The following is a 20,565-nucleotide window of genomic DNA, read 5'->3' on the forward strand; positions in this document are numbered from 1 at the left end:
ACCAGCCCAGGACACAGCAGACAGCACCAGCACAGGTAGTACTACCAGCACAGGTAAGTAGTAGTACCTCTCCCAGCCCTACACTACCCACCCTCCCTGTTCAGTCTCCACAGCCGGAGTAAAATGGCAGCCGCCGCAGGGTAGATAGAGACGAAAGCTTGCGTGCCGCGTGATTTTGTTTCTATGGTTTTACCTTGGTTTGAGATCCGTGGCTGGCGGGGGAACCGAACGCACGTTCAGTTCTCGCCCCGGATCTCAAAATTCGGGTGGGTCCGGATCTCTGAGATCCGAACCCGCTCATCTCTACTTAAAAGTGTCTATTTGTAAAAAAAAATCTCCGCCTTTTCATTTAACTCATTCTGCGCATTAGCGGGCAGGTGCATGAGCACTGGGCTACCAACATATGTTGCCATCTTTCACATTTGTGAAAGACAACAACAAAGATGATTCATGCCAGTTTTAGCTTTACTGGGACTGGTCTTTTTTGCTTGGACTATCTTGGGTGGATTTTTTTTATCTAAATTTGGTGGTCCCAATATTGGGAGACATGCCGAAAAATGCTTAACATTTTCAACAGTATCGCAATTTTTACTAAAAACTATGTAGAGAACCACATACAGTTTTAGTTTAAAGCACATAAAAGTAATTATTTAATAGTTGTTCAAAATCACTAATACATATGTAAGCAAATTAAGAATTAAGTTATTATGTTTTTACTGAATGAAGTGATTTGAGAAAAAACATAATGGACCTCATTCAGAGTCGGTCATAAGCGGCCGCTCGGTCGTACGCCTAACGACTGAGAAACTGAAAAAGGAAGTAATCGCACGGCCGGTCGGTCGCAACCAAAGTGACGCCCATACCTGAACAATGCACCTCCTCTAGCTAGCGAGTGATAGCAGCTAGCGATCGAGTCAATTGTTGTCAGTCGCTGTATGTTCATTTTCTTCTGATGGTTGCGGCCGCTTGTGTTGTGTTGATGCCCACATGTCATGTTTCCATGCTCTATCGATCAGCTTGTTACTAGCTTGTTGACAATTATTACTATTCACTAATGCAAATGCAACTGAATCAATTACAAGCCAATTAGCAGTGTTATTAGCTACAACAAACGATTATTAGCTGCTTGCATTGTGTGGCTCAAAATAGAAACATCAATCCTAACATCAGTAACATTCGATAGTGTTGATTGTACTCTGGGGCTTGTGAGAGCACGGACCCAACCTCAAGCTGTACGATCAGCCAGGCCTCGAACCTGCTTGCAGAGTGACGTTTTACTACTTCCGTCCTTCTATGTCGGTCGTAGCAGGTAATTTATGTACGCCCCTAAAACGCCCTGAAAACGGTGAGGAACACCTGCGTTTTCAGTCCACCACCCCCGTCAACACCCACAAACGGCCTTTCATGTCAATCAACTCTCGGAAGCCACTTCCTGCTCGTAAGCCGTACGATCGACAGCATTTTGGATCGCAAGGACTCGTACGCACATGTGTACAACTAACCGTACGCATGCGTGGTTTGGAAACATCGGACGCGTACGACCGAGTGGCCGCTTACGACCGACTCTGAATGAGGTCCAATATCCTTCCCTGATTTTAATCTCAATATATTTCTTGTTTTTTTTTAATTAATACAGGTTGAGTTTCCCATATCCAAATATTGCGAAATACAGAATTTTTTTAGCATGACTGAGATAGTAAAAACTTTACTTTTTGATGGTTCAATGTACACAAACTTTGTTTAAGGCACAAAATTATTATAAATATTGTATAAAATTACCTTCAGGAATTGTGTATAAGGTGTATATGAAACATAAATAAATTTCTTGTATGTACACAAACCTTGTTGAGCCACAAAATGATTGAAAATATTGTATAAAATTATGCTGTATGTATAAGGTATATATAATACATAAATGTATTTTGTGTTTATATTTGGATCCCATTCCCAAGATATTTCATTATGGAATGCAATTATTCCAAAATACGGAATATTCCTTTATCCAAAATACCCATAGTCCCAAGCATTTTGGATATGAGAGACTCAACCTGTACATTATTTGTTTAACTATGACTTATTTGTTAGAAATCAGTGCACTACTGCAATATATCCCCTATCCCCACCCTGCATACATGCTGGACACTAGGACCCAAGTCTGCAGGGAGGTCTGCCCTCCAACCTTATGTGCTCCTGAACATATGACTGCAGCCATTTTAGCTCTTTGTGAGAGTGGTAGATAGTTGTCTACTACTTAGCTCCAATGAGAGACCCTAGTGTAAACCTGCATAAATATGTTCCAGCATCCTGCATCACTACCTGCAAGCGGCAAACACTCATTGGCTGATGAGCTGTGTAGGACTGGGCTTCACTCAAGCTCCAATCCATTACCAGTGTACATGTAGCAGTGAGTACACCAGTACCTGCTATCTATCAATAAACCAACACCACTGGTTAAGTAACTGGGCTGTTCATTGTTTGAGTCATCTGCTGTTGTGTGCCTATATAACTGCAATATCAACACCTGTATACACATAATTTCCTACATTATTTACTAATTGACGATTTTAATCGATTTTTGATTGATTTTAAATCAATTTAAATAGATGTTGTGTTTCACACATTTACTAATAGCCAATTTTTTTATTGTTTTTTTTTTAAGTGTTAGCAAATATGTGATTTAGTCCCAGAAAAACATCAATTTAGTTCGATTTAAAATCAATCAACATAGATTAAACTTGACCACTAGTAACTTTACCCCCATCAGTCCTTTTCCACTCCTGTTTCTTTATCCCACAATAAGAGTAATTGGATAAATTTGTATTGAAAATGGATATTTAAGTTGAATCCCAAGTATCTGATGGCTATAATGCACTAATGCGGTAAGCAACCCATCAAATATTTACTGAATTTAATTTTCCTGGATTAAAATGTTAGTCACATGGGTATTGTGTGGTAATATCAGATACCTAGAACCATTTGTGATTATTATTGCATTGGCAAATTTGCCAATATTCTGGATGCTTGGTGGTTGCATCAAATTACTGCCTGACATAGGTGTACAAAGCAATGAACTATGCCAAGATGCATGGTCAATTTTATTAGGAATTGTAAACACTAGGCAACCCAGCAGTTTACCAAAAAAAATCCTTAGTAAATAATGCATCATTAAGTTTGCTTCTCTACATATTTATATTAGAGATGAGTGGTTCGGTTTTGCTGAAACCCGAACACACTCTCACTTTGCAGCTTCGAGTTGAACCAAGTCCTGACTCAAGTCTTCTCGCAAGTTTGGAACTCGCATCTAAAAACTGAATCTCGCTTAATTTATATTGCATTTAATTCCCTCCCTCATGATTTCAGGTGCTGAGAGGTGTACAAACTTCACTGGAAATGACTGTTATTGATGTTAATTATACTACAGGAACAAAAACAGGACCAAGTTACATGATTTTAGCTGTTTTTTTTATTTTTAAAGATATAAAAACCAAGACTGAACCAAAATATTTGAGAGTTGTTTTGCCAAAATCAAAACCAAAATATGATGATGATTTGCAACCAAAACCAAAACATAGGGTGGGCGTACTTCTCTATATAAGTAGGCTTTGGAGGCCATGATATAATATGGCCTCCAAAGCCAAAAATGTAACCACTGGCAATACCGTATGAACTGTAACTACTTAGAAAATATTTAATGTAAATAAATGCAAGTGTCAAAAACTTTAATAAACTCAACATAGTTTCTGCTGTGGGTAATCAGCTTACCCCTTTGGGTTCTGTTAATTTGCTTTTAATAATTTCAAAGAATAATGTAATTCTGTATACTTTATGTTGAGTCACAAATAACTGTATTTTAAATCTATTATGTTTTTCCTTTGATACAACTTCAGATTAAGTCTGGTAAATTGAACCAAAATTGCATTTTTGTCAACATTCTTAGACATTAACGTGAACTGTCAATGTCAAAAATTGCTTTTTTGTTAGCTTTTAGTGCAGTATAGCGAGGGTACTGTAATTGTGCCCAGCATGCCCTCTCATCACATACTGCTGGAAGCATTCTTGCATAGGCTGTAAAGGCTGGTCCACTCCCTTCACAGGCTCCTGGGGGCAATCAGTCAATTTACATTCTACTTGTTTTGCACTTTTAACTGCTTTCAAAATTGATGTGTCTGGAGATTGACAGCTTAATGGCAAAAAACAATATTTCAACGCTTTTGTGCATGCTTGTAAAACAAAACAAAAAAAACTACTGTGCTATACAATGTGCAGTAGTTATGGGTACAGCAAGGAGAGACCTTTCAACAGTGAGGGAGGTTGGAAGAAAATGAATAACATTTTTCATTTTTTCCTTCTCCTAGAGAGGTCAGCAATGCATTGTGTCAGTTTGTTAAACCCTTGGTCTGGGAAATGGGTAAATTACATTCTATATATCAACCATTCTAGAATTTATTTAAGGAGCCACTACAGCTGAATACAAGTTGATTTAACATGAAAATATCACAAAATTTCAGATATTGTATCAAAACTAAAGTGTCCTTCACTTGAACAAAATGTTTTGTGTAATAAAGAAAATTAAGATTCTCCCTTATGGTTATATTTTGCATTCAAACAACTCTAGTCCTAAAAATGTTGCATATGTGCCGCCAAGCCGAGATACAGTACACCTATTACTTTAATGACCTCTCTCTCTCTCTCTCTCTCTCTCTCTCTCTCTCTCTCTCTCTCTCTCTCTCTCTCTCTCTCTCTCTCTCTCTCTCTCTCTCTCTCTCTCTCTCTCTCTCTCTCTCTCTCTCTCTCTCTCTCTCTCTCTCTCTCTCTCTCTCTCTCTCTCAAAAAGAAATCAGTTTACATAGGGTTGCACTCAATCCCTTCTTAATCTAAATTCTGTTACAATATACTTTTAATTTTAATAACACTAAATAAATAAAGATTCAAGCACAGTTAAAAATGCAGTACCATGCACCATACACAACATGTCAAACTGGTATAGAATATAACACTTATCGCATGAGTATATGTTATATCTTATCAGAAAGAGATCACCTCTGCAGTAGGTGTCTCTATATAATACCACAGTCTAAAACTTTGACTTGATGATCAATAAGCAACAAGGCACACAGGATCGCCTGGTCTTAATGAACATGATAAGTGTAGAATGGAGATAGGATTGACAAGCGCTGTGACAGATCTTCTATTGAGCTGGATGAATCCCACTTGTATATCACAAAAGCTGCAGACAAGGCCCAAAGAGCACGTTATCTCTATAGATAGTGATCCATATTTAAGATCTTGTGAGTGTTAAATAATTTTCTAAGTGCTCCAGGGTATACATTAATTTACTAAATACTCGGAAGTCAGACTCTGTGTCCTATACTTAGAGAACAATGTAGCAAGATCAACAACAACACTAAGGGGGAGGTATATAAAACTTTCTAAATGGTGGTGAATTGAACAAGTGGAGAAGTTGCACATAGTGACCAATCAGCTTCTATCTATCATTTTATAGAATGTACTTGGTGAAGACCAGCTAGAAACTGATTGGTTGCTATAGGCAATTTCTCCACTTCTCCACCCTGTGCATACTCTGTGTTTCCAGTACTCCACACCTCCATCCTTATTGCAGCTGACCCTAGTTCTCCATAATTATAACACTCTTTCTGCAGCCACACTGCACACTTTCAGTGCTCTATTACTAAAGCTGCATACACACTAGGGGTGAGCGGGTTCGGATTTCTGAAATCCGAACCCCCCCGAGCCCCCCCGATCCGAGTCCGATCCGAGTCAGGCTCGACTTTTCCCGCCTGACTCGGATCTGACATCGAGGCAAAACGTCATCATCCCGCCTTCCGAGTCTCGCGGGTTTTGGATCCTATATAAGGTACCCGCGTCGGCGCCATTTTCTCACTCGGCTGTGGACAGTGAAGAGGGAGGGTGGGAGTTAGTGCTGTGTAGTGTAGTGTAGTGTAGTGCTGCTGTTGTCCACTACTTCAAAGTCCATAGGGGCTGGCTGTGTTGTGCTGTGCTGCTGTTGTTAATAGGGGCTGTGTCCACTACTTCAAAGTCCATAGGGGCTGGCTGGACTGTGTTGTGCAGTCAGTTCTCCATAGGGGCTGTGTCCACTCCAAAGTCCTGTGCAGTGTCCCAGTCCTAAAGGGGTGCTGTAGTGTTGTCCAGGGGGTGCTCTGTCCATCAGGGGTGCTCCCCCCAAGTGCTAAAAAAATAATATATTTTCTGTGTTTGTGAATTGTGTGCGCAGTAGCCGCACGTGCATCAACAAAGTAGTGCCAAGCGTGCGCCTGTGTCATAAGTAAAGGGCCGGCTGGCTTGACCGTTAAAGGGTGCTGTAACCCCCGAAAGTACACTCCAGTCCAAACCAAAAAAAAATTATTTTCTGTGTTTGTGAATTGTGTGCGCAGTAGCCGCACGTGCATCAACAAAGTAGTGCCAAGCGTGCGCCTGTGTCATAAGTAAAGGGCCGGCTGGCTTGATCGTTAAGGGTGCTGTAACCCCCGAAAGTACACTCCAGTCCAAACCAAAAAAAAAATTATTTTCTGTGTTTGTGAATTGTGTGCGCAGTAGCCGCACGTGCATCAACAAAGTAGTGCCAAACGTGCGCCTGTGTCATAAGTAAAGGGCCGGCTGGCTTGACCGTTAAGGGTGCTGTAACCCCCGAAAGTACACTCCAGTCCAAACCCAAAAAAAAATTATTTTCTGTGTTTGTGAATTGTGTGCGCAGTAGCCGCACGTGCATCAACAAAGTAGTGCCAAGCGTGCGCCTGTGTCATAAGTAAAGGGCCGGCTGGCTTGACCGTTAAGGGTGCTGTAACCCCCGAAAGTACACTCCAGTCCAAACCAAAAAAAAAATTATTTTCTGTGTTTGTGAATTGTGTGCGCAGTAGCCGCACGTGCATCAACAAAGTAGTGCCAAGCGTGCGCCTGTGTCATAAGTAAAGGGCCGGCTGGCTTGACCGTTAAGGGTGCTGTAACCCCCGAAAGTACACTCCAGTCCAAACCTAAAAAAAAATTATTTTCTGTGTTTGTGAATTGTGTGCGCAGTAGCCGCATGTGCATCAACAAAGTAGTGCCAAGCGTGCGCCTGTGTCATAAGTAAAGGGCCAGCTGGCTTGACCGTTAAAGGGTGCTGTAACCCCCGAAAGTACACTCCAGTCCAAACCAAAAAAAAATTATTTTCTGTGTTTGTGAATTGTGTGCGCAGTAGCCGCACGTGCATCAACAAAGTAGTGCCAAGCGTGCGCCTGTGTCATAAGTAAAGGGCCAGCTGGCTTGACCGTTAAAGGGTGCTGTAACCCCCGAAAGTACACTCCAGTCCAAACCAAAAAAAAATTATTTTCTGTGTTTGTGAATTGTGTGCGCAGTAGCCGCACGTGCATCAACAAAGTAGTGCCAAGCGTGCGCCTGTGTCATAAGTAAAGGGCCGGCTGGCTTGACCGTTAAGGGTGCTGTAACCCCCGAAAGTACACTCCAGTCCAAACCTAAAAAAAAATTATTTTCTGTGTTTGTGAATTGTGTGCGCAGTAGCCGCACGTGCATCAACAAAGTAGTGCCAAGCGTGCGCCTGTGTCATAAGTAAAGGGCCGGCTGGCTTGACCGTTAAAGGGTGCTGTAACCCCCGAAAGTACACTCCAGTCCAAACCAAAAAAAAATTATTTTCTGTGTTTGTGAATTGTGTGCGCAGTAGCCGCACGTGCATCAACAAAGTAGTGCCAAGCGTGCGCCTGTGTCATAAGTAAAGGGCCGGCTGGCTTGACCGTTAAAGGGTGCTGTAACCCCCGAAAGTACACTCCAGTCCAAACCAAAAAAAAATTATTTTCTGTGTTTGTGAATTGTGTGCGCAGTAGCCGCACGTGCATCAACAAAGTAGTGCCAAGCGTGCGCCTGTGTCATAAGTAAAGGGCCGGCTGGCTTGACCGTTAAAGGGTGCTGTAACCCCCGAAAGTACACTCCAGTCCAAACCAAAAAAAAATTATTTTCTGTGTTTGTGAATTGTGTGCGCAGTAGCCGCACGTGCATCAACAAAGTAGTGCCAAGCGTGCGCCTGTGTCATAAGTAAAGGGCCGGCTGGCTTGACCGTTAAAGGGTGCTGTAACCCCCGAAAGTACACTCCAGTCCAAACCAAAAAAAAATTATTTTCTGTGTTTGTGAATTGTGTGCGCAGTAGCCGCACGTGCATCAACAAAGTAGTGCCAAGCGTGCGCCTGTGTCATAAGTAAAGGGCCGGCTGGCTTGACCGTTAAAGGGTGCTGTAACCCCCGAAAGTACACTCCAGTCCAAACCAAAAAAAAATTATTTTCTGTGTTTGTGAATTGTGTGCGCAGTAGCCGCACGTGCATCAACAAAGTAGTGCCAAGCGTGCGCCTGTGTCATAAGTAAAGGGCCGGCTGGCTTGACCGTTAAAGGGTGCTGTAACCCCCAAAGTACACTCCAGTCCAAACCAAAAAAAAATTATTTTCTGTGTTTGTGAATTGTGTGCGCAGTAGCCGCACGTGCATCAACAAAGTAGTGCCAAGAGTGCGCCTGTGTCATAAGTAAAGGGCCGGCTGGCTTGACCGTTAAAGGGTGCTGTAACCCACAAAGTACACTCCAGTCCAAACCAAAAAAAAAATTATTTTCTGTGTTTAGCCGCACGTATATATCAAATCGATATAACATAAATGGAGGACCAAACTTTCTCCGATAAAAATAAAATAGAGAAAGATCAAGAACCACTTCCTCCTAGTGCTGAAGCTGCTGCCACTAGTCATGACATAGACGATAACATGCCATCAACGTCGTCTGCCAAGGCCGATGCCCAATGTCATAGTAGAGGGCACATACAATCCCAAATGGCAAAGTTCAGGAAAATGACCTTGAAAAAGACATTTAAATCAGCTGAAGAGAAACGTAAACTTGCCAATATGCCATTTACGACACGGAGTGGCAAGGAACGGCTAAGGTCGATCCCTAGTATGTTCATGACTAGTGGTTCAGCTTCACATGACGATGGAAGCACTCCTCCCACTAAAAAAATCAAAAGAGTTAAGCTGGCAAAAGCACAGCGAAGAACTGTGCTTTCTAAGAAGATATCACAAATCCCCAAGGAGAGTCCAAGTGTGGTGGTGGTTGCGATGCCTGACCTTCCCAGCACTGGACGGGAAGAGGTGGCTCTTTCCACCATTTGCACGCCCCCTGCAAGTGCTGAAAGGAGCACCCACAGTCCACTTGCTGATATGCAAATTGAAGATGTCACTGTTGAAGTACAACAGGATGAGGATACTGGTGTAGCTGGCGCTGAGGAGGAAGTTGGCGAGGAGGATTCTGATGGTGATGTGGTTTGTTTAAATCAGGCTCTGGGGGAGACAGTTGTTGTCCGTGGGATGAAAAAGCCCATCACGGTCATGCCTGGGCAGAAGACCAAACATTCCACCTCTTTGGTCTGGCAATATTTCTATCCAAATCCGGACAACAACTGTCTTGCCATATGTACCATATGTAAAGGTGAAATAAGTAGGGGTAGGGACGTCAACCACCTAGGAACATCCTCCCTTATACGGCACCTGCAGCGCGTTCATAAAAAGTTACTGTCAAGTTCAGAAACTTTGGCTCAGACCGTAAGCAGTCCAGGGACACCTAAATCCCGTTGTCCTGTTGTATCCAAGCGCCTGCAAACCACACCGTCAACTCCCTCCTCGTCAATTTCCTCCTTAGTCAGGATCGGAAGTAGTCCTGCAGGCCATATCACTGGCATGACTGACTCTCCTATCCGGGATTCCTCCGGAGGATCCTGCATTGCTACGCCTACTGCTGCCGCTGCTGCTGTTGCTGCTGCTGCTGGGAGTCGTTCATCATCCCAGAGAGGAAGTAGGAACACCACTACTTTTACTAAACAATTGACACTCCAACAGTCCTTAGCGAGGAGGATTAAGTACGACAGCAGTCATCCTGAAGCAAAACGTATAACTGAGGCCTTGACTGCTATGTTGGTGTTAGACGTGCGTCCGGTATCCGCCATTAGTGCAGTGGGATTTAGACAATTGATGGAGGTAGTGTGTCCCCGGTTCCAAATCCCGTCTAGATTCCACTTCACTAGGCAGGCGATACCGAGACTGTACAGAAACGTCAGAAAAAGTGTCCTCAGTGTCCTGAAAAATGCCGTTGTACACAATGTCCACTTAACCACGGACATGTGGACAAGTGGAACAGGGCAGACTAAGGACTATATGACTGTGACAGCCCACTGGGTAGATGTATCACCTTACGCAGCAACAGCAGCAGCGTCACCAGTAGCAGCATCTCAGAAACGCCAGCTCGTTACAAGGCAGGCTACGCTGTGTATCACCGGTTTCAGTAAGAGGCACACCGCCGACAACCTCTTAGAGAAACTGAGGGAAATCATCGCCCAGTGGCTTACCCCACTTAGACTCTCCTGGGGATTTGTGATATCTGACAACGCCACCAATATTGTGCGGGCATTACATCTGGGCAAATTCCAGCACGTCCCATGTTTTGCTCACACAATAAACTTGGTGGTGCAGAATTTTCTGAAAAGCGACAGGGGCGTGCAGGAGACGCTTTGGGTGGCCCGAAAAATTTCTGGCCACTTTCACCATTCAGCGACTGCGTGCCGAAGACTGGAGCGCCAGCAAACACTCTTGAACCTGCCCCGCCATCACCTGAAGCAAGAGGTTGTGACGCGGTGGAACTCAACCCTCTATATGCTTCAGAGGATGGAGGAGCAGCAAAAGGCCATACAAGCCTATACATCCACCTATGACATAGGCAAAGGAGGGGGTATGCACCTGACTCAAGCGCAGTGGAGAATGATTTCCGTGTTGTGCAAGGTTCTTCAGCCCTTCGAACTTGCCACACGTGAAGTCAGTTCAGACACTGCCAGCTTGAGTCAGGTCATTCCCCTCATCAGGCTTTTGCAGAAGCAGCTGGAGAAAGTGAAGGAGGAGCTAAGACGGAGCGATTCCGCTCGGCATGTGGGACTTGTGGATGAAGCCCTTCATTCGCTTTGCCAGGATTCCAGGGTGGTCAATCTGTTGAAATCAGACCACTACATTTTGGCCACCGTGCTCGATCCTAGGTTTAAAGCCTATGTGGTGTCTCTCTTTCCGGCCGACACAAGCCTGCAGAGGTGCAAAGACCTGCTGGTGAACACACTGTCAGCTGAAGCGGAACGTGACACGTCAACGGCTCCTTCTTCATTTTCTCCCGCAACTGGGGCTGCCAGGAAAAAACTTAGGTATCCTAAGCAACCCGCTGGCGGTGATGCAGGGCAGGCAGGACCAAGTTTGGACATCTGGTCCGGACTGAAGGACCTGGCAACAATTTCTGACATGTCTACTGTCACTGCATATGATACTGTCACCATTGACAGAATGGTGGAGGATTACATCGGTGACAGCATCCAAGTAGGCATGTCAGACAGTCCATACCTGTACTGGCAGGAAAAAGAGGCAATTTGGAGGCCCCTGTACAAACTGGCTCTATTTTACCTGAGTTGCCCCCCCTCCAGTGTGTACTCCGAAAGAGTGTTTAGTGCAGCCGGGAACCTTGTCAGCGAAAGGCGTAGGAGGTTGCTTCCACAGAATGTGGAGAAGATGATGTTCATCAAAATGAATTATCAGCTCTTCCAGGGAGACCAGCCTCCAGAACGTACAGAGGGACCTGTGGTGGTGGATTCAAGTGGGGACGAGTTAATACTTTGTGAGGATGAGGATGTACACACTGAAGAGGGTGAGGAATCGGTGGATGAGGAGGATGAGGATGACATCTTGCCTCCGTAGAGCCAGTTTGTGCAGGGACACATTAATTGCCAGCTTGTTTTGTGGGGGCCCAAACGAACCAATCATTTCAGCCACAGTTGTGTGGCAGACCCTGGCGCTGAAATGATTGATTTGTTAAAGTGTGCATGTCCTGTTTATACAACATAAGGGTGGGTGGGAGGGCCCAAGGACAATTCCATCTTGCACCTCTTTTTTTCTTTGCATTATGTACAGTTTGGGGCCTAGTTTTTCTAACTGCCATCCTGTCTGCCACTGCAGTGTCACTCCTAGATGGGTCACGTGTTTGTGCCGCCCACTCGTGTCGCTTAGCATAGTCATCCAGCTACCTCGGTGCAACCTTTTGGACATAAAAACACTATTGTGAGGTGTGAGGTGTTCAGAATAGACTGGAAATGAGTGGAAATTAAGGTTATTGAGGTTAATAATAGCATAGGAGCAGAAAAACCTACAAATTCTGTGATTTTAGCTGTTTTTATGCTTTTTTTCAAAAAAATACAGATCCAAAACACAAAACCCAGAACCCAAAACACGGAAGGGTGGTTTTGGCAAAACCAATCCAGATCCAAAACACGAAGAAAGATCCAGATCCAAAACCAAAACACAAAACACGAAAAGTGGCCGGTGCACACCCCTAATACACACACAACGATTTTTTTAATGAACGATTTTAGTAAACGATTTTTTCCCTTGAAAAAATTAACTAAAATCGTTTACTAAAGTTGTTCATTTACTAAATGTCATGAACGATTTTTATGAACTACAAACGATTTTTGCATATTCCCTTAATGAAAATCGTTGAGTTGACAAGTCTGACTGAACTACAAACTACAAACGACAAACTACAAACGTGAACGCGCATGGACGATAATCGTTCATCGTTTGACTCAGAAAGTGAACGATTTTTGCAAACGATTATCGTTAAACGATATTGTTTAACGATAATCATTAAAAAAATCGTTGTGTGTGTATGCAGCTTTAGTATTCCCTACACCAGTGTTGGCTAACCTTGACACTCCAGCTGTTGTGGAACTATATATCCCAGCATGCCCTGCCACAGTTTTAGCATGCCCTAACAGCAAAACTGTAGCAGTGCATGCTGGGTTATGTAGTTCCATAACAGCTGGAGTGTCAAAGTTAGCCAACACTGCCCTACACAATATCTAGCCTTGCAACAATGGCTGAATAGCCGCCGGGGGAAATGCTGATGCCGGAAGCAGCAGAATCCCGACGGGGCAGGTAAGGATGCTAACCCTACCCTCCCCCCCCCTAACTCTATCCCTCCCTTAGGGGTGCCTAACCCTAAAACTCCCGGGTGATGCCTAACCCTAAGTCTCCCCAGGGATGCATAGATCTAACCCTCCCGTCCCGCACCCTAAGCCTTGCCCTCCCCATCAACATGTATTCAGCATAATTATTTACGGCTGAAGAAAAGGAGAAAGTGAGCAAAACTTTATTTTCTATTATCAACTCACACACTTCTGAGGTGCGAGCTAAAGCAAACATTATTACATTTATTAACTTGAAATATTTTATTACGCATATGTATTTTAATAGCAGATATCTGTTCTCACCTGTATTTTTTAGTGGCATATACAGAACAAGTAAGTAAGCAACATTCTGTGATACATTAACACTCGCTATCATCAATGAAAAAGTGGTTATTTCAGTCCCATGATTCATTAATACGCCTTAGCTAAAGGAAATCAAACCCACTGGATGCACTTCGCAGCTAACACGCAGGTAAGTGAATCAGCCCCTACGAGTATAAATGATGACATCACTGCACACAAAATCTGAGAATGTATTTTTAGTTGACCTGAAAGATAGAAAGATAATATAATATAACAGATGATATAAGATAGAGTTGGAAATGTGTATCTAAGAGCAGGTGAAAATGCTTCATAATTACCTTTGGTTACACAGCTTTCTGCTCTTCTTACAGGCAGGTTAATAAATCACACCATTACATCTACCCTCTCTGACAGCTGTCAAAGTTATTTGCAATGAACATTTCTGTGCCAAAAAACGGTAATGACCTGTTTATTAAAAGTACACCAATTTATTTTTTTCTATGTTCTGCTTGATCAGATATTCTCCTTTTAGGTTTTGTTGTCAGTAAACAATTGTTTAGTCTACACAGCTTTTCTGTTTCTGTAGATAGGCTCAGAATGACTTGCTGAATCAGCTGTGCATACAGTATAAGCACTGTCAGAGGCATGACTGCTGACAGTCCTAATTGCCTTCAGTAAATGCCTTAGTGTCCTGCAGGCTGGATGAAAGACACATAGTCTATCTAGTCTCGCTTATAATTAGCAGAATCATCCTGAAGAATTTGAGTTGTCAGAAGAATGAGCAATTAAGATAAAAGGAAAATATCTACTAACATAAATTGTCTGGGGTTTCATCACCACTGTGTTGCCATGTACTGTATGTGTGATTGCTAGCTTCTCTCAAATTGTGCCAGGATAGATATTATTAATTGTAAAATTCATTACTACAGATGTAATTCATGAATCTTACAGGAGTTTCTGTGTTTGACTATGTGGTTACCCTATTAAATAAATTCTAATAATAAACTATTTAACTTCTCATACCTCACGTTATTAGAGTAATTGATAACTATAGTACAGTCTATCTATCTATCTATCTATCTATCTATCTATCTATCTATCTATCTATCTATCCATCCATCCATCCATCCAGGGGCTGATTGAAGATTTAAAGTGGCCCTAGAAAAAACTCTGAAGGTGGACCTATGTGTGTGGTCAGGCAGCAAGGGGTGTGGTCTAATGTGAAATGCCATGCCCGCAAGCCACTCCCCCCATTTTCATCATGCTGGGGGCATGCCTACCGCTCCAGGAGTTGATGGGCATGCCCACAGTCGCTCTCACTAGTGGATAAGCACAGCAAGCATGTGAATGCGTATCTTCTTACCTATATGATTTCTTTGCAATGGGGAACTCTGAAGAAATTGATCCTCCCTGAAGAGGCAATGTCTTGAGTCGATATTCACTATTCATGCAGGACATCACATGGTCTGTAATATGCCTGTTTGTGTCACAACACAGCCCCTGTCTTCATCATGCAACAGAGGTACAACCAGATAATACATTGTAACATAAGTTTTGGGGAAGGACAAAATGTTAGTTTTCCATATCAAACAATTTTATATTAATAAAATATATTTGCTCATTTGGTACCATTTGCATCAGTAATATGGTTTCGTTAGAATTGTTGTCTTACTGAAGATTACTGTCCCCCAGTCTTTTTATCTAATAGTACCGGTGATCCTACCGTACTATATGTGTCCAGCACCATCATCTTGGTGTTTCTCCAGCCCATCCCCCCATGTGTCTCTCCAGCGCTATCCCCCTGCGACTCGCCAGAGCCACCCCCCTGATTCTCTCCAGCACCATCCTCCTGTGTCTCCCCAATGCCATCATCCTGCATCTCCCCGGTGCCATCATCCTGCATCTCCCTAGCACCATCCTACCGCACTAGCACAGAAAAGCCCCCCTCTTCACAGACAGATCATCTCCTCTTAGTACAGCAGATCTCCCTCCCCTCAGACAGATCATCAACTCCCCTTAACACAGAATAGCCCCCTACCCCACAGCCAGATCATCTCCCCGTAACTACCACAGATCTTCTCCCCTCAGCACAGAATAGCCCCTCTCCCCCACACACAGATCATCTTCCCTTAGCACAGAATAGCCCCCTTCCCCACACACAGATCATCTTCCCTTAGCATATAATAGCCCCCTCCCCCACAGCCAGAGCATCTCCCCGTAGCAGAGAATATCACCCCTCCACCGCAGATCATCATCTCCCCTCAGCACAGAATAGCCCCCCTCCCCACAGACAACTCATTGTCTCCCCCTAGTACAGCAGGTCCTCCCTTCCCCAGATCAGGGGGGAGGGCGGGGGGTTGGTGGGGCCACAGATTACAAGCGGACCCACAGACCAATAATCTACAGTATCTATCTATCTATCTATCTATCTATACAAACTACAATTTACACACAGGCAGATGTATTAAGCTCTGGAAAGTGATAAATTAGAGTTATAATGTACCAACCAATCAGCTCCTGTCATATTTCAAACACAGCCTGTAACATGACAGTTAGGAGCTGAGTGGCTGGTAGTTTATCACTTTCCAATTTATAACTTTCCAGAAGGCCTAAAGTTTAGGCCTTCTTTTTAATACTGCTTAGAATTAGGGGTGTGCACCAGCCACTTTTCGTGTTTTGGTTTTGGATCTGGATCTTTCGTCGTGTTTTGGATCTGGATTGGTTTTGCCAAAACCACCCTTCCGTGTTTTGGGTTCTGGGTTTTGTGTTTTGGATCTGTATCTTTTTTAAAAAAAGCATAAAAACAGCTAAAATCACAGAATGTGTGAGTTTTTCTGCTCCTATGCTATTATTAACCTCAATAACCTTAATTTCCACTCATTTCCAGTCTATTCTGAACACCTCACACCTCACAATAGTGTTTTTATGTCCAAAAGGTTGCACCGAAGTAGCTGGACGACTATGCTAAGCGACACGAGTGGGCGGCACAAACACGTGGCCCATCTAGGAGAGACACTGCAGTGGCAGACAGGATGGCAGTTTGAAAAACTAGGCCCCAAACAGTACATAATGCAAAGAAAAAAAAAGAGGTGCAAGATGGAATTGTCCTTGGGCCCTCCCACCCACCCTTATGTTGTATAAACAGGACATGCACACTTTATCAAACCAATCATTTCAGCCCCAGGGTCTTCCACACGACTGTGGCTGAAATGATTGGTTCGTTTTTTTCCTGCCAGTACATGTACGGACTGTCTGACATCCCTACTTGGATGCTGTCACCAATGTAATCCTCCTGCCTTTCTGTCAGTGGTGACAGTATCATATGCAGTGACAGTAAACATGTCAGAAATTGTTGGCATGTCCTTCAGTCCAGACCAGATGTCCAAACTGGCCCTTGACTTATGACACAGGCGCACGCTTGGCGCTGCTACTGTGTTGATGCATGTGCGGCTACAGCGCACACAAGTCACAAACAGAAAACAAATTGTTTTTTATTTTTTGGAGCACTTTGGGGTTACACCACCCTTTAACAGACTTATGGGACACAGGCGCACGCTTGGCACTGCTCCTTTGTTGATGCACGTGCAGCTACAGTGCACAAAATTCACATAGACAGAAAAAAAAAAATAATAATAATAATAATTTTTTATTTTTTGTGGAGAGCACTTTGGGGATTACACCACCCTTTAACAGACAGATGCATGGTTGGCGCTGCTGCTTTGAGGATGCACATACAGTGCACACAATTCACACACACAGAAGAAAATGTTTTTTTTTGTTGGAGTGCACTTTGGGGGTTGCACCACCCTTTAACAGACAGACGCATGCATGACGCTGCTGCTTTGAGGATGCAGGTGCAGCTACTGCACATACATTTCACACACAAACACAGAAAAAAAGAAGATTTTTTTATTTTTGTTGGAGCGCACTTTGGGGGTTACACCACCATTTAACAGACAGATGTACGCTTGGCGCTGCTGCTTTGAGGATGCACGTACAGTGCACACAATTCACAAACACAGAAGAAAATGTTTTTTTTTGTTGGAGTGCACTTTGTGGGTTACACCACCCTTTAACAGACAGACGCACGCTTAGCGCTGCTGCTTTGAGGATACACGTACAATGCACACCATTCACAAACACAGAAAAAAAATAATTTTTGGAGTGCACTTTGGGGGTTACAGCACCCTTTAACGGACGAGACAACCGGCCCTTTACTTATGACACAGGCGCACGCTTGGCTCTGCTCCTTTGTTGATGGACGTGCGGCTACAGCGCACACAATTCACACACACAGAAAATATTTTTTTATTTTTGTTGGAGTGCACTTTAGGGGCTTACACCACCCTTTAAGAGATGAGCCAGCCAGCCCTTTACTTATGACACAGGTGCACTATTGGCATTATTTTGTTGATGCACGTGTGGCCACAGTGCACACAATTCACAAACACAGAAAATAATTTTTTATTTTGTTTGGAGTGCACTTTGGGGGTTACAGCACCCTTTAACGGTCAAGCCAGCCGGCCCTTTACTTATGACACAGGCGCACGCTTGGCACTACTTTGGTGATGCACGTGCGGCTACTGCGCACACAATTCACAAACACAAAAAAAAATGCACAAAGTTTTTTGGAGTGCACTTTGGGGGTTACAGCACCCTTTAATGGACAAGCCAGCTGCCCCTTTACTTATGGCACAGGCGCATGCTTGGCGCTACTTTGTTGATGCATGTGCGGCTACTGCGCATATAATTCACAAACATAGAAATTTTTTTTTTTTTTTTTGGAGTGCACTTTGGGGGAGCACCCCTGATGCACAGATCACCCCCTGGACAACACTACAGCACCCCTCTAGGACTATAGCCTTTATGGGACACTGCACAACACAGTCCAGCCAGCCCCTATAGACTTTGGAGTGGACACAGCCCCTATGGACAACTGACTGCACAACACAGCCCAGCCAGCCCCTATGACAGCAGCACAACACAGCCCAGCCAGCCCCTATGGACAACAGCAGCACAACACAGCCCAGTCAGCCCCTATGGACTGAGTGGTCACAGCCCCTATGGACAACAGCAGCACAACACAGCCCAGCCATCACTAGCTCCCACCCTTCCTCTTCACTGTCCACAGCCGGAGTGAGAATCCCAAACCCGGGAGATCCGGAAGGCGGGATAATGAAGTTTTGCCTCATTTTAAGACCCGAGTCAGGCGGGAAAAGTCAAGTCTGACTCGGATACAACTCAGATTGGGGGGGCTCGAGGGGGTTCGGATTTCAGAAATCCGAACCCGCTCATTCCTACTTAGAATAAGGGCATATTAACCTTCCTCTGAGCAGGGCCCCCACCCGCAAGCCATGTTTCTGTGCGGGAATCCTGTGCTTCGCACAACCCTGCACCCATTGTAAATATTCCTATGGCTTAGAATGCATTGTATGGTGAAGTGAGATATATGGTAGAAGCTAGGTGTGAGTGTACAATAACATTATACCTGTTTCTCTAGTAACACAGTTTAGCCTGAAATGTTATCCTCTATATGTACCTTGTTTAGAAAAAAATAGTTCTATACCAGTAATACATATGAGTACAAGTTTATTCTGGATGGATGTAATTGTATAGAGCCCTAACCCATTGGGGGGTAAGCATCACAAGCTGGCGAATTGCTGGTCTGTATATCAACATTAGATCACACTGTTTAGCACCAGTGTTACATGCAATCTTTCAAGTCCTCTTCTTTATATTGCATCCTGCTGGCTCCGTGAAGAATGCACACAGGGCAGCCTCCTTGATATTTTGTCTCAAACTGAAATAATTCCGACAGTGAATAAATCACCTTCTGTCCTTAAGTATTTTCAAGATTGCAAGTCATAAAGCTTAGCTCTTCCATGATGGACTAGTCCTTTATATAGGATACAACACAAAAGAAAAATATATTTTTAAGTATTAAGTAACAAAACTACAAATCAACTGCGACCAACTATGAATAGGCAGCAAAATGTGACTCCCTCTGCATGCAGCCACCATTATCAACAGCTGGCACACATGCACCTGGGTTGGAGTACCTATAAGCCGTGTCCTTCCAAACAGTCACAGATGTGACTTGCACCAGCCATCTTACCCGCAATTTACATCAACCCACCCACAACACATCTTTACTGTACTTTAGTAGTGTCTAAAAGCCCCCTTCAATACCAGTCCTGGCCTCCATGGCATAGTTGCATGGGAAATAAAACAGCCACTACTTGCGTTTGCATTTGTCCTGGATCTAACAATAAAATATAATTGTATGCATATGTGGTACCCCCAAGTTTGTTCCCAAATAGGGGTCCCCCAATATTTTTTTTTTATGTATGTACACATAGATATACTGCAGCCCCATTCCACATAATAGGCAGGTATAGTGAACTTTGACTGACCTTGCTCTCCCTGAACCCAACTAAGCATGTGCAAACAGGGAGGTAGAAAATGCCCCTTGGTCAGTGACCCATTTTTGGAGGGAAAATCCATTGATTGGTACCCTAGGTGTCCAGGCAGAGATCCCTGTAGGGGGCCTGTTGCTGGGTCCCCTCTGTCCACTCATAGATGCCAGACCGACAGGGAGGAGAGTGAGGGAGAGCTTATATAATACCTTCCTCAGGGCTGTCAGTGCTGAGTCTGGGAGGAATTTCTGAAAAATGATTGTCTGTGAGGAGTTGCTGTGGAGTGTCCCTGGCTCTGTACAAATATGGGAGCAGTAACCCCTCTCATTTACCCTGGATTACAAATACTGCACCTGGTATGCTGTCTGTAATGAGTTGCTGTGGAGTGTCCCAGGATCTGTACAAATAGGGGAGCAGTAACCCCTCTCATTTACCCTTGATTACAAATACTGCACCTGGTATGCTGTCTGTAATGAGTTGCTGTGGAGTGTCCCTGGATCTGTACAAATAGGGGAGTAGAAACCCCTCTCATTTACCCTGGATTACAAATACTGCACCTGGTATGCTGTCTGTAATGAGTTGCTGTGGAGTATCCCTGGATCTGTACAAATAGGGGAGCAGTAACCCCTCTCATTTATCCTGGATTACAAATACTGCACCTGGTGTTGTCTGTAATGAGTTGCTGTGGAGTGACCTTGGAGCTGTAAACATAAGGATGCTATAACTTTTATGTTTGCCCTGGATTATAATTACCAGACTTCACATTAGCCCGGAAGGCTAACTTTCCAATCT

Source organism: Taudactylus pleione, unplaced genomic scaffold (genome assembly GCF_031769625.1).
Source record: "Taudactylus pleione unplaced genomic scaffold, aTauple2 ptg000120l, whole genome shotgun sequence".
NCBI classification, from domain to species: Eukaryota; Metazoa; Chordata; class Amphibia; order Anura; family Myobatrachidae; genus Taudactylus; species Taudactylus pleione.